Below are 13,021 nucleotides of genomic sequence, written 5' to 3' on the forward strand. Positions count from 1 at the left end.
GCCAAGATAGTGGGCATTCACAGACAGGCTGGTTTGGGCATGGCCGCACACAAGCAGTATGTTAATTCGACCCTGTGCAATTCCAATACTTCTCCCCATTGGCATGTTGGCTCCTAGAGCCACATGCATGCAGTCAATGGCTCCCTGCACCATTGGGAATTCCACTACGTGGGCAAAGCAGCGTGCCCACTCCTCCTGATTCTCTGGTTATAAAGAAACCAATGAACTCTTCTTTCCTGATGTACAGAACCTCCATCACCTCCTGGTTACAGCGATGTACAGTGAACTGGGATATGTTTGTAAAGTCAACTGCTCCCGCCTGGAAGGATTCAGTCATAAAAGTTGAGATTATTGGCAACCTTGATGGGCACTGGCAGTGCTGCCCTCACCCTGTTGTGAGGTTGCAGGTCGTGTTGGGGAGGTGACACAGTTCTGTGACCAACTCCATGGTGAATCTCAGGCAACTCAGACATTGCCCCTGCCAGAGGTGGAGGTAGGAGAAGTGCTCCCTGAAAACATTTGGTGGGAAGGGCCTTCTGTAGAGAGCTCTCCTCCTCCTCCCTCTGCTTAGAGCTTCCCCTCTGCAGTATCTGCTCCATTTCCCTAACCCTAATGCAGACGCCGAGGGACTGCAATCACATTCCTCATAACTAGCAGCCTTTCTGTGGACAGGTCACAAAACTCCTTTTACCTCCCTGCCAGGATGCAGCAAAATTCCCTTCCAAATTCAGCAAGTCACCATGCAGGAATCCTCCAGAAAGCACCACATATTCCACAAACTTTGTAAGATCGACAGTTAGTCACCTGCCAGTTTGATGGCTGGCCCTTTAAATAGCGGTGGTGGGTGAGGTTCCCTCAGGCAGCTAAACGTATGTTCAGCTGCGAGTGATTATCATAGGCTCTCACTGGACCTGCACGATCCAAGTTTGGACAGCATGCATCAAATCACCCTGAGAGGTTGTTTGACGTCACAATCTGCTCACTGTCCAAGCTCCTGGTGCATGCAAGGCACACCCACACTGGCTTTCTTCCCAGCATGAGATGCCACACAGGCCTCGCTGGAAGCACTTCACCTGCTATTTTGAGGGCCTGTAGCTCCAGCTCCAGCAGCACTACAGAGCCAAATTTTGTGGCCGAGATTTTTTTCTTGTTCTTGGGATCTGGGATATTTTGGCAAGCCCACATTTATTGCTCTTCCTTAGTTGCCCCAAGAAGTTGTTCACAGTCTTTGTACTCCCTCTATGATATTAGTTAGGGAATTCCAAGATTCTGATCCAAGGATAATGAAGAAATGGCTGTATGTGCCTAAGTCAGGATTGAAGTGACTTAGAGAAGAACCAGGAGGTGATGATTTTCCTATGATGATGCTGCTTTTGTCCTTCTCAGTGGAACAGGTCACAGTTGAGAGGCACATCCGAACATGTATGCAATTTGTACGCAGCACATAATCTGTAATAATTTAATCAGGAACAAATTTGGTAAAAAAAAAGAACCTTTGGATTTAGAATGATCATCCAAACAAATGCCCTAAGCCAAAACATTCTGTTACCCTGTTTGATTCAATTTAAAATACAGTTTCACTACTGCCAGGATAAACTCTCACCAGGTGTATCATGTTTTTCAGTTAATTAAAAAAATAACAGAATTGCTAACACTAAAACAGACTGAAATTTAATATCAAGAAGGGTTTTCAATGTTCTAATGTTGACAAGTTTCTCCCCCTTTTCCTATCCCCTGTAAGTAGTTTAGAACAGTTGCAATCAGTCTCCGTATCTGGTACATTCACTAACACAGATGTGTACATGGGTCAATGTAGTTAGTGTATCATTCATCTGTGCCCAATAAATGGAGAGGAACAAAAAACATGTATACAAAGAGTTAATTTTTTTAAAGTCTTGTTAGAAAATCCATGCTTTACCTCAGTGTCTGCCCTCCAGACTTGTCACATTAAAATCAACATTGAAACATGAGCTGAAGAGTAAAGGACGGCATTATCTGATTTCACCTGAAAAGAAAATTTATTGCACAGTGATACATATCACATTTGCCTGAATGAGTTGGTATGTGTTGTTGGCGAGCTCCTGGCTTTATGCTAGTAGGCTGCATCTATCACAGAACTGCATGAATATAGAGGGCTTTACTATCCGTCAAATCACAGTTCAAGGATGATTCGCGTAACTGAATATTCTACAATTGTGTTCTATTTTCAGAATTGACGCCAATATTAGCCCTTCAGGACTTTTCATTTACAGAATTTTATTAAAAGGAAGTATCAGGTAGACCAAAGTATAATACAATTCTCTCCGACATGATTTACTCTATTCGGCACGTCCACTGCCAGTCCAACCGTCTGGTTGAAATCTAGTATTTTCATGTACCTGTGATCATTGCACAGGCTTTTGAGACAATTGCACAACTGTGAACTGAATAATGTGACAAGACACTGAGGGCTGGACTTTCCTCCAAGACAGAGTCGTCGCAGGAGACCCTGATTCATTTTCTTGGGCTGGGATTCATGACATTATGCAAATTGGGAAGTGCTGATATAAGGGATCCCACAACTGTCAGTGAAGAAAATGCAGCCAGTGCTGCAGTGGGATCAAACAATGGAAATCAGCAATAAAGGAGGCAGAAGAAGCCCAAAGATTTTTTTCCACAAAACGATAGAAAAGTTACGGCACAGAAGGAGGTCATTCAGCCCATCATGTCTGTGCCAGCTGAAAAAAAACTAGCCGCCCATACTAATCCCACCTTCCAGCACATGGTCCATAGCTTTGCAGGTTACAACACTTCAGGTGCATGTCCACGTACCTTTTAAATGAGTTGAGGATTTCTGTCTCCACCACCGATCCGGGCAGTGAATTCCAGACACACATCACCCTCTGGATGAAAAGGTTTTTCCTCATGTCTCCTCTAATCCTTCTACCAATCCGTTAAGGGAAACAGGTCCTTCCTGACTACTCTATCTACATTTGAAAGAAAGTCTCTCCATGAATCACAGGCCCTCCAGCTTAAGGAAAGGGACTTAAAGAGATTGAGAGGTGCACATTAGAAAGAAAAACGGAAATTGCATTTATATAGTACCTTTCACAAACTCAGAAAATTCAAAAGATCTTTACAGCCAATGAAGTGGTTTTGAAGTGTTGCAACTGTTGTAACATGGGAAAGCCTGGCACACAAGATCCCACAAACTGCAATGTGATGATGATCACATAATTTGTTTTAGTGATGTTGGTTAATGGATAAATATAGGCCAAGACACCAGGCTTCATGGGATCTTTTGCATCCATTAGAGAGTGCAGGCAAGGCCTCAGTTTAATGTCTCATCCAAAAGACAGCATATCTGACGGTGCAGCACTCACTCAGCACTGTACTGGAGTGTCAGCCTAGATTTTGTGCTTGAGTCTCTGGGGTGGATGAACTCACAATCATCAGACTCAGAAGCAAGAGTGTTATCCACTGAGCCACCGCTGATAACCAGGTCCAGCCCCCTTCTACAATGGCCATGATGGGATTCTCGCCACTGCCTCAGGTTATAAGGTCACCCCTCTTCTGTCAGTCCCTGGCACCAGGGATACTGAGGCTGTGCGCAGCGAAATCATTTTTTAAACCATGCTCCACCATCCAACTGTTAGCTGGGAGATCAAAATGCAGATGGACAACTTCCCTGCTGTGGCTAGGTAGGAGGAAGAAAGATTTCTGGCAGCACTGGCAGGGACTTGAATCTGACTGTAGGCCCTGCATCCCTTTTCTTTTCATTTTCTGCCACTGTGCCGCCCAATTTTGGTAGAACTGAGAATAACGCAGCCCTGAGTGCCACTATCCGTACCTCTTTAAAAAAATCAAATTGCTGGGGAATCACAATGTAACATTCTTGCCTGATGCCATGGAATGGGGGGGTACACATTCAATCCCTGAATATTACTGAGTTTCCAGTTACAGCAGCCAGGTTCCCCCTGTAAAATCAGGTGGTCTTCATCATACAACTCTCAGTCATATCCCAGCATCTATCCCATTGGTACTAGTGGTAGTGGTCTTTAAAGAGATCATCACTGCAGGCTGCTTCAAAACCAGGGAAGGTTCTGTCACATCACAGGCTGAAGAATCACACTTGAAGTCACAGATTTAACTTTAACAAAGATTTAACAAGCATTAATAAAAAGATTTCTGTAGAGTTCTTGCTTACTGCTACTCACTGTGGCTACAAAGCCTGTCTGACCTTATAGCAACCCAAAGCACTGAGTTCCTTTAAGTTTCATTTCCAAGTACCATATAGTCTCTAATACTCAAGCCCACGCATAATATCATGGCAGCTTCTGTTTTTTAAATGCTTTTTGCGGGACCAGGAGGACAAAATGTCTTGCCACATGCTGCCGGCCCATTTGCACAACTCTGTGCCTTAAGCCCCAATAATTGCCTCTAACCACTTAACCTATTATTTCAATTCAGTTCCATGGAGGAGTCACTGGACTTTCTATCCATCCCAATCAGCAAGGTGTCTGTGAGTGTTAGTTCATCGCTCACAGCTCACCAATCAAATGGCCCAGCCCAATGACTTGGGCCACTTACCCAAGTTGGACCCAGGATGTGTGGTTGGACCACACATCACCCAACCAATGCTCATACAAACTAAACATCAACCATCCTTATGTTTAGCATCCCAGTGTCTCAATGAATAAATGCAGTTCCCAGTATAGCACTGAACCATTAGAGACAAGGAGGAACACAGGTCAATCCCTTATCTTGCTGAGTTAGCTGATCTTACCAGGGAAAAGCTACAATTAGTCTCAGTCTCTGTGGGCTAGCATTGGAAAAATCAGCCTAGGTTCTCAGAAATTTTTTATTTAAACTGTTTAATTCTTTCTATTTTGATTCAAATAGTTTGTTTAGATATTGAGTCCTAATGATGTTATCAGAATGAACTATCTGGTAGTTAATAAACCATTATTTTCAGGGTATCGTGAAGTCCAGAGCAAGAAAAGTTCATTTGAGCCATCAAGTCCACTCCATTCACAATGCGTCCATGTATTAATCTAACCAGCATCTCCAAACAAATGGTCCCCAACTTCAAAAGAACATAAAGTTCCTTCCCGTCTCTCCTGAAATAAAAACTCCATCCTATTTAAATAATTAAAAAGAGTAGCAGAGAAAGCAATGATTCAAAAAATATCAGAGTTAGGCAAAACGAAGAAAATTGTAGAACACACAAAAGACCAAGGGAGATAAAGAATTACAGTTATATGATCTTGGAATAGAATGAATGAATAGTAGGAGAAGGTGCAATGATTTTAATTTATGAGCAATGGACTTACCTAATAAAGGTACAGTCATGAATTTAGGACAAAAACTAGACACGCTAAGTTTTACTCCTACACACCATAAAATTCAATAATTTCATTATCCCATGATGGCATCAATATTAATTGTAAAACTATTATTAAGTAACAGACTTCCATTTGTATAGCACTGTTCATGTTTCTCAAAAGCATCCCAGAGCAAATAATGTCCTATCTAATGATCCCTCTGTTTTCGGTGGTATAATTTGAGGGAGCAATTTAGGAGACTGCAAGAACTCACAGGGCGGCACAGTGGTGCAATGGTTAGCACTGCAGCCTCACAGCTCTAGCGACCCGCGTTCAGTTCTGGGTCCTGTCTGTGTGGAGTTTGCAAGCTCTTCCTGTGACAGTGTGGGTTTCTGCCAGGTGCTCTGGTTTCTTCCCACAGCCAAAAGACTTGCAGGTTGATAGGTAAATTGGCCATTGTAAATTGCTCCTAGTCTAGGTAGGTGGTAGGAGAATTGAGGGAAGGTGGGGATGTGATTGGGAATATGGGGTTAATGTAGGATTAGTATAAATAGGTGGTTGTTGGTCAGCACAGACTCAGTGGGCCGTAGGGCCTGTTTCAGTGCTATATCTCTCTATGACTGTATAACTGCTTGTGCTTCTTCCAATGGTGTCATGAGTTCTTCAACATGCATCCAAATCAGCATAACAGGAGCAAATATTTCGACAGGAGATCTCCTGCCATAACTTCAGCATCTTCTTCTTTGGCCTCCTTGGCTCGGGAGACAATGGGTAAGCGCCTGCAGGTGGTCAGTGGTTTGTGCAGCAGCGCCTGGAGTGGCTATAAAGGCCAATACTAGAGTGACAGACTCTTCCACAGGTGCTGCAGATAAAATTGGTTGTCAGGGCTGTTTCGCAGTTAGCTCTCCCCTTGCGCTTCTGTCTTTTTTCCTGCCAACTGCTAAGTCTCTTCGACTCGCCACACTTTAGCCCCGCCTTTATGGCTGCCCGCCAGCTCTGGCGATCGCTGGCAACTGACTCCCATGACTTGTGATCAACGTCACAGGACTTCATGTCGCGTTTGCAGACGTCTTTAAAGCGGAGACACGGACGGCCGTTGGGTCTGATACCAGTGGCGGGCTCGCTGTACAATGTGTCCTTGGGGATCCTGCCATCTTCCATACGGCTCTCATGACCAAGCCATCTCAAGCGCTGCTGACTCAGTAGGGTGTATAAGCTGGGGATGTTGGCTGCCTCGAGGACTTCTGTGTTGGAGATACGGTCCTGTCACCTGATGCCAAGGATTCTCCGGAGGCAGCGAAGATGGAATGAATTGAGACGTCGCTGTTGGCTGACATACGTTGTCCAGGCCTCGCTGCCGTAGAGCAAGGTACTGAGGACACAGGCTTGATACACTTGGACTTTTGTGTTCCGTGTCAGTACGCCATTTTCCCACACTCTCTAGGCCAGTCTGGACATAGCAATGGAAGCCTTTCCCATGCGCTTGTTGATTTCTGCATCGAGAGACAGGTTACTGGTGATAGTTGAGCCGAGGTAGGTGAACTCTTGAACCACTTCCAGAGCGTGGTTGACGATATTGATGGATGGAGCATTACTGACGTCCTGTCCCATGATGTTCATTTTCTTGAGGCTGATGGTTAGGCCAAATTCGTTGCAGGCAGCCGCAAACCTGTCGATGAGATTCTGCAGACACTCTTCAGTGTGAGATGGTAATGCAGCATCGTCAGCAAGGAGAAGTTCCCTGATGAGGACTTTCCATACTTTGGTCTTCGCTCTTAGATGGGCAAGGTTGAACAACCTGCCACCTGATCTTGCGTGGAGGAAAATTCCTTCTTCTGAAAACTTGAATGCATGTGAGAGCAGCAGGGAGAAAAAAATCCCAAACAGTGCAGGTGCGAGAACACAGCCCTGATTCACGCCACTCAGGATAGGAAAGGGTTCTGATGAGGCGCCGCTATGCTGAATTGTGCCTTTCATATTGTCATGGAATGAGGTGATGATACTTAGTCGCTTTGGTGGACCTCCGATCTTTTCTAGCAGTCTGAAGAGACCACGTCTGCTGACGAGGTCAAAGGCTTTGGTGAGATCAATGAAAGCAACGTAGAGGGGCATCTGTTGTTCGCGGCATTTCTCCTGTAGCTGACGAAGGGAGAGCAGCATGTCAATGGTCGATCTCTCTGCTCTAAAGCCACACTGTGCCTCAGGGTAGACACGCTCGGCCAGCTTCTGGAGCCTGTTTAAAGCGACTCGAGCGAAGACTTTCCCCACTATGCTGAGCAGGGAGATTCCACGGTAGTTGTTGCAGTCATCGCGGTCACCTTTGTTTTTATAGAGGGTGATGATATTGGCATCGCGCATGTCCTGTGGTACTGCTCCCTCAACCCAGCACAGGCAAAGCAGTTCGTAGAGTGCTGAGAGTATAGCAGGCTTAGCACTCTTAATTATTTCAGGGGTATTGCCGTCCTTCCCAGGGGCTTTTCCGCTGGTAGAGAATCAATGGCATTACTGAGTTCCGATTTTGTTGGCTGTACATCATCCATGACTGGCAGAGGCTGGGCTGCATTGAGGGCAGTCTCAGTGACAACATTCTCCCTGGAGTACAGTTGTAGGTAGTGCTCAACCCAGCGGTCCATTTGCTTGCGTTGGTCAGTGATTGTGTGCCCTGATTTAGATTTGAGGGGGGCGATCTTCTTGATGGTTGGCCCAAAAGCTCTCTTAATGCCATCATACAGTCCTCTGATGTTTCCGGTGTCTGAGGCCAGCTGAATATGACTGCATAGGTGTTGCCAGTAGTCATTTGCGCAGCGCCTGGCTGTTCTTTGTGCAGCACCTCTGGCTGTTTTAAGTGCTACGGATGTTAACTCGCTGGGGGCTTTCTTGTAGTTCAGCAGTGCAATGCGCTGAGCGGCTATGACAGGTTCCAGCTCTTCAAAGTGAGATTGAAACCAGTCTGCATTCCGCTTCACGCGTTTGCCATTGATAGTCATAGCTGACTCATAGATGGCGTCTCTGATGTGGGCCCACTTGGTCTCTGCATCCCCTGTGGGAGTGTTTTGAAGGGCTTTTTCAAATGAATTTAGAAATTTTTGTAACAACCCTGGAAAAATGGCATTTACACTGTTTGGGCTGGATGTTGTTCCCAGCCCGATGTCAGGTTACATGGTGGGGGGCCGGAAAATTGGAGCGGCAGCAGCCGCTGTGGAACCCGACGCCGGGATTGCTGGGCCCATTCTTCCCGATGGCGGGGAAGCTCCGTGGCGGTCCCTCTGGCACTCTGCATGAATTATAATGTAAGCTGCAGATATCTTACCTTCAATTCCGGATCCTCAGCGTGACGTGCGGCACTCACGCACCTTCACTTTCCCGTGCAGGGAAAGCTGGCACCACCAAGGTGGGGCAGGGCTGAACACTGTACCTTTTGGGTGTGAGAGGAGGGGTGAATGGTGAACTCTACACTCTGAAGGGTATGAGGGGGGAAGGGTTGAACTCTGCACTCTGATAGGTATGTTGGGGGGGAGGGGTGAACTCTGCATTCTCATGGGTATGGAGAGGAAGGGTTGAGCTCTGCATTCTCATGGGTATGGGGAGGAAGGGTTCAACTCTGCACTCTGATGGGTATTGGTGGGGGAAGGGGTCAACTCTGCACTGTTGGGTATGGGGGGAGGAAGGGGTGAACTCTGCACTCTGATGGGTATGAGGGGGGAAGGGGTGAACTCTGCACTCTGATGGGTGTGTTGGGGGAAGAAGGGTTGAACTCTGCACTCTGATGGGTATGGGGGGGAAGGGGTGAACTCTGCACTCTGATGGGCATGGGGAGGGAAAAGGGTGGGGCCCCTAGCAAGATGCCCATTGCCAAACACTCTCTTATACCTGATGACTCCTATAATATGTCCAGTAATGTGGAGTAGCACAGCACTTGCTCTTTTTAGATGAAGTCCTCGAGTGTTGGTGAAGTCTTGACAAAGTATCCCATAAAGTCTCCTGATGGGTTTCAGACATTACCTTCACAGCTCCAGCAACAATGAGCAAGAAATGGTAAGCATCCTTTGAAGTGGTGAGTATTCCCTTAAGTAGCGTTAGAAATTGGCATCAACATTGTGTTTGCTCCCAAACAGCTGGTCACTGTCAGGAGAAGATGTTAGCTGAAGGGTGAGCCACCAAAATGCCGTGTTAATGATCTCCTTCACTCCACCAAGGTGAGTTCTCCATACTGCTTTCCTCTTTGGGGCTTGCATGTGGCAACGCAAGAGGGTGTGCTTGGTGGAGAGGGAGTGACCACCCAGTCGGTGGCAAGGGGGTGAGGCAGCAGCAATTCCTGTCAGAGGCATGGCTGCATCTCGGTGAGAGGTGCCTGTCTCTCATTGGTGATCTCCACAAGGTCCCTCGAGAGCAGCCGTATGGAGGAGGCATTTGTGAGATCCCATCATGGATCAAAGGACTGCCACCAACATCGGTGTTATGCTAGTCTTCATGGGGAAACTAACAGTGTTCCTCTTTTACTTGCAGGTGAAATGGGAACACACACTAAAGAGAGGACCAGGACTGATGGAGGAGTTCCAGAACTGTATGTCCTGACCCTGACAGAGGAGGAGGCCCTGGAACTGGCTGGGTCTCAGGGCGATTGCTGATGGCAAAACAAGAGTGTCATCGGAGGAGAGTGAGTGAATGAGTACAGGGGCACAAGAATGCTTCCGGCCCACATGTGGGTTACAGAGCTCACGTGTCCAGCACTGGACATATGGAGCTCCACATCAGGCATAGTTGGGATGAAGAAATGGGAACCCCCTATCCCCTCAATGTTTGTGTTCTCTCAATTCAGGTTATAGTCATCCTGAAGGACATGGAGGTCGAGAGGCTGGGGCCGAAACATTGACCTCCGGGGAGGAGGAGGGATCCTCAGAGGGTGCATCATCATTACCCCACACCCTACACCAGCACAGATACTCTCACATTGGTGGATTCAGGGTTGCACGCTGGTTAGCAAAGCACAGACATGCCTGAGCACTGACAGAGGCAATGGCAGCCGAGGCCACTGACTGTCGGAGGACTGTGGGAAGCCAGGCCCATGCTGAGCCCCAGGCTGATGATGTGCCTCTGGAGTTGTTGGCAACACAGCACCTGCTGTTGCTGCAGCTGCAGTGAGAGGTGTGGGAACATCTGGTGGATCTGCCAGCGGCTATGCACACCCATGTGCAGATGATGGAGGAGTCCATCCAGGCTGTGGGTGTTGCCATGTCTCAGGCATGTGCGCACTGCCATGTCACAGGCATGTGCGCGCATGGCTTCCTTCATTTAGAGTGTGGAAACCTTCATGGAGAGCCAGCCCCAGCAACCACTTAGTAAATGCCAGCGATGCGCGCAGACCTGCATGCCATCGTCTTGTCCATGAGCTCTATGCAGCAATGAAAAGGCGAGAGGGGCACAACGCACCTGGAGTCTCTACCAGGTCAGCAGGGAGGTATAAGTATGCCTTGCAAGGGAGGAGGAGTGGCTGCCTTCTGCATCTGGGGGATCCTCTCAGGGAGCTCCTGATGTGGTGTGAGCTCCTCAACCCTTCTGCCAGTGACCCCAGCGCATCCAGTAGCAGCAATGAAAGGAGGATTCAGCATTCCGGAGCCCTCCAGGCCTCAAACAGCCAGAGGACAACCACCAAGATCCTCTCAAGCCACACAGCAGCCTGATCAGCAGCCTACCTCCAGGTCAACTACAAGCACAGTGATGGCACCTCATAGGAGCACACATAAGAAAATTAATTAAAGCACCTAGCCACACTTGGGGTTCATGGGTGTTTAGGTTTTGTAGATGTGAAGACTTTATGATGTTGTGATGCCCAATCAATGTTTGACTCACTGCTGTTGGTCATCCCTTCAATTCTGTCTGCCTTGTGGGAACTCATCGACAGCCTTGATCCCTCAATGGCTGCTAATGTTGGAGTAGGCTGCATCTAGTCAGCTCCTCAGCTTTGCCAGTGTGCACTGAGATGGAGGAGGTGACAGCAGATCCGCATAAAGGTGAAATGTTATTGTACTGATTGTGAAAGGCATCAGGGTCACAAGAAATGGCTATGTATGAGATTGATCCAAGACTCCCTTGTGTGTCTCTTATCTCCACTTTCGTCTGGTCCAATGGGTTCCTCATCCTGTGCCTCCTGCTCGTTGGAAGAGGAGTGGCAGTTGATGATGTCCTCATTATTCAAGGCTACCCTCTTCTGCAGCACAAGGACCTGTAGCCTCTGTATAAAATTCAGCCCCCCCCCATCATGGTCACCTCTTTACTGCCTAACATATTTGTTAAAAATCGCCCCACAAACTTTTGGTCCAGGCATAAAACTAACACAATGGTGCATAATAATAAAAAATAGCAGCAAACAAAATAGACACCGAAATAGAAGATATATCTTTGTGGTTGTTTTATTTTTTTAAAGTTGACATTTACTCTTATTAATGTTTGTACAACAAGCTGTATAATTCCCATGAAATCTGATTTTCTGGCATTGTTTTTTTCAGATATAGGCAGATAAGATCACAGTTTTACATTTAAGAGTAAACCATTGTGCCTAAAATAACCGCTGCTCACTAGCCAAATATTCCCTTGTGTGTCAGCTTGACCCAATATCATTAATTTCTTTAGGCATTACCGTTATTGTGATAGTTAGCATATTGCACATAACAAAGATGGTTTGCAATGAACGCATCTCTGTGTGTGAAGCTCTGGGAGGAATGTACCAACATACTGCAGCAATGTGCAAATTCTCACCAATTCTTTTATTGCAAAGGTCATATTTAACCACTCAGCCATGCATGATTAAGTCTTGCTTGACCTCCTGATCTGTAAAACATGGCTCCCAGGTTCTTGTAGCTAAAAGGCACTTTTGAGGACTCTTTAACCTGTTTTCCATAAAAATAACTTAGAAAAAGGATTACTAACAGAAGCTGTTTTCCAGGTACTAAACAGTGACTTTGTGATTTTGATTACAATCATTTCATTCCTGTGGCAGGGAAAAACATGATTGGAGTGATTCAAACCTAGACACTGAAAAGGTGGGCTTTGGGAGGTGGGAACATGTTTAAGGATTTTGGAGAGGAGATGGATGTTGGAGCTGCAGTGGTAGTTTGCAAGGACAGAGGAGTTACGGGTAGGCTTTTTGAGGAGGTGGGTGATGACAGCAGATGTGAAAGGGAGGGGGACAGTATCTGAGGAGAGACAACTGTTTATAATGCCAGTTAGCATGGGGAGGTTGGGTGGTCAGCAGTTTAGTGCTAATAGGGTATTTAGAGAGCAGGAGGTGGGTTTGATGACAATATGAGCTCTGAGACGTTGTGAGTGAAGATAGGAGAAAACCTAGAGAAATATGTATTTTTTATTTATTTGTTTCATGGGAAGCAGGTGTCGCTGCCAAGGACAGCATTTATTGACCATCCCTAATTGCCCTTGTCAACTGAGTTCAGAGGGCAGTTAAGAGTCAACCACATTGCTGTGGGTCTGGAGTCACATGTAGGCCAGACCAGGTAAGGACAGCAGATTCCATTCCCTAAAGGACATTAGTGAACCAGATGGGTCTTTACAATAATCGATGGTAGTTTCATGGCACCATTACTGAGACTAGTGTTCAATTCCAGATTTTATTTAATTGAATTTAAATTCCACCAGCTGCCATGGTGCGATTTGAACAGGTGTCCCCACAGTATTAACTTGGGTCTCTGAATTACTAGTCCAGT

The sequence above is a fragment of the Heterodontus francisci genome, chromosome 8, assembly GCF_036365525.1.
Source record: "Heterodontus francisci isolate sHetFra1 chromosome 8, sHetFra1.hap1, whole genome shotgun sequence".
Classification (NCBI taxonomy): Eukaryota; Metazoa; Chordata; class Chondrichthyes; order Heterodontiformes; family Heterodontidae; genus Heterodontus; species Heterodontus francisci.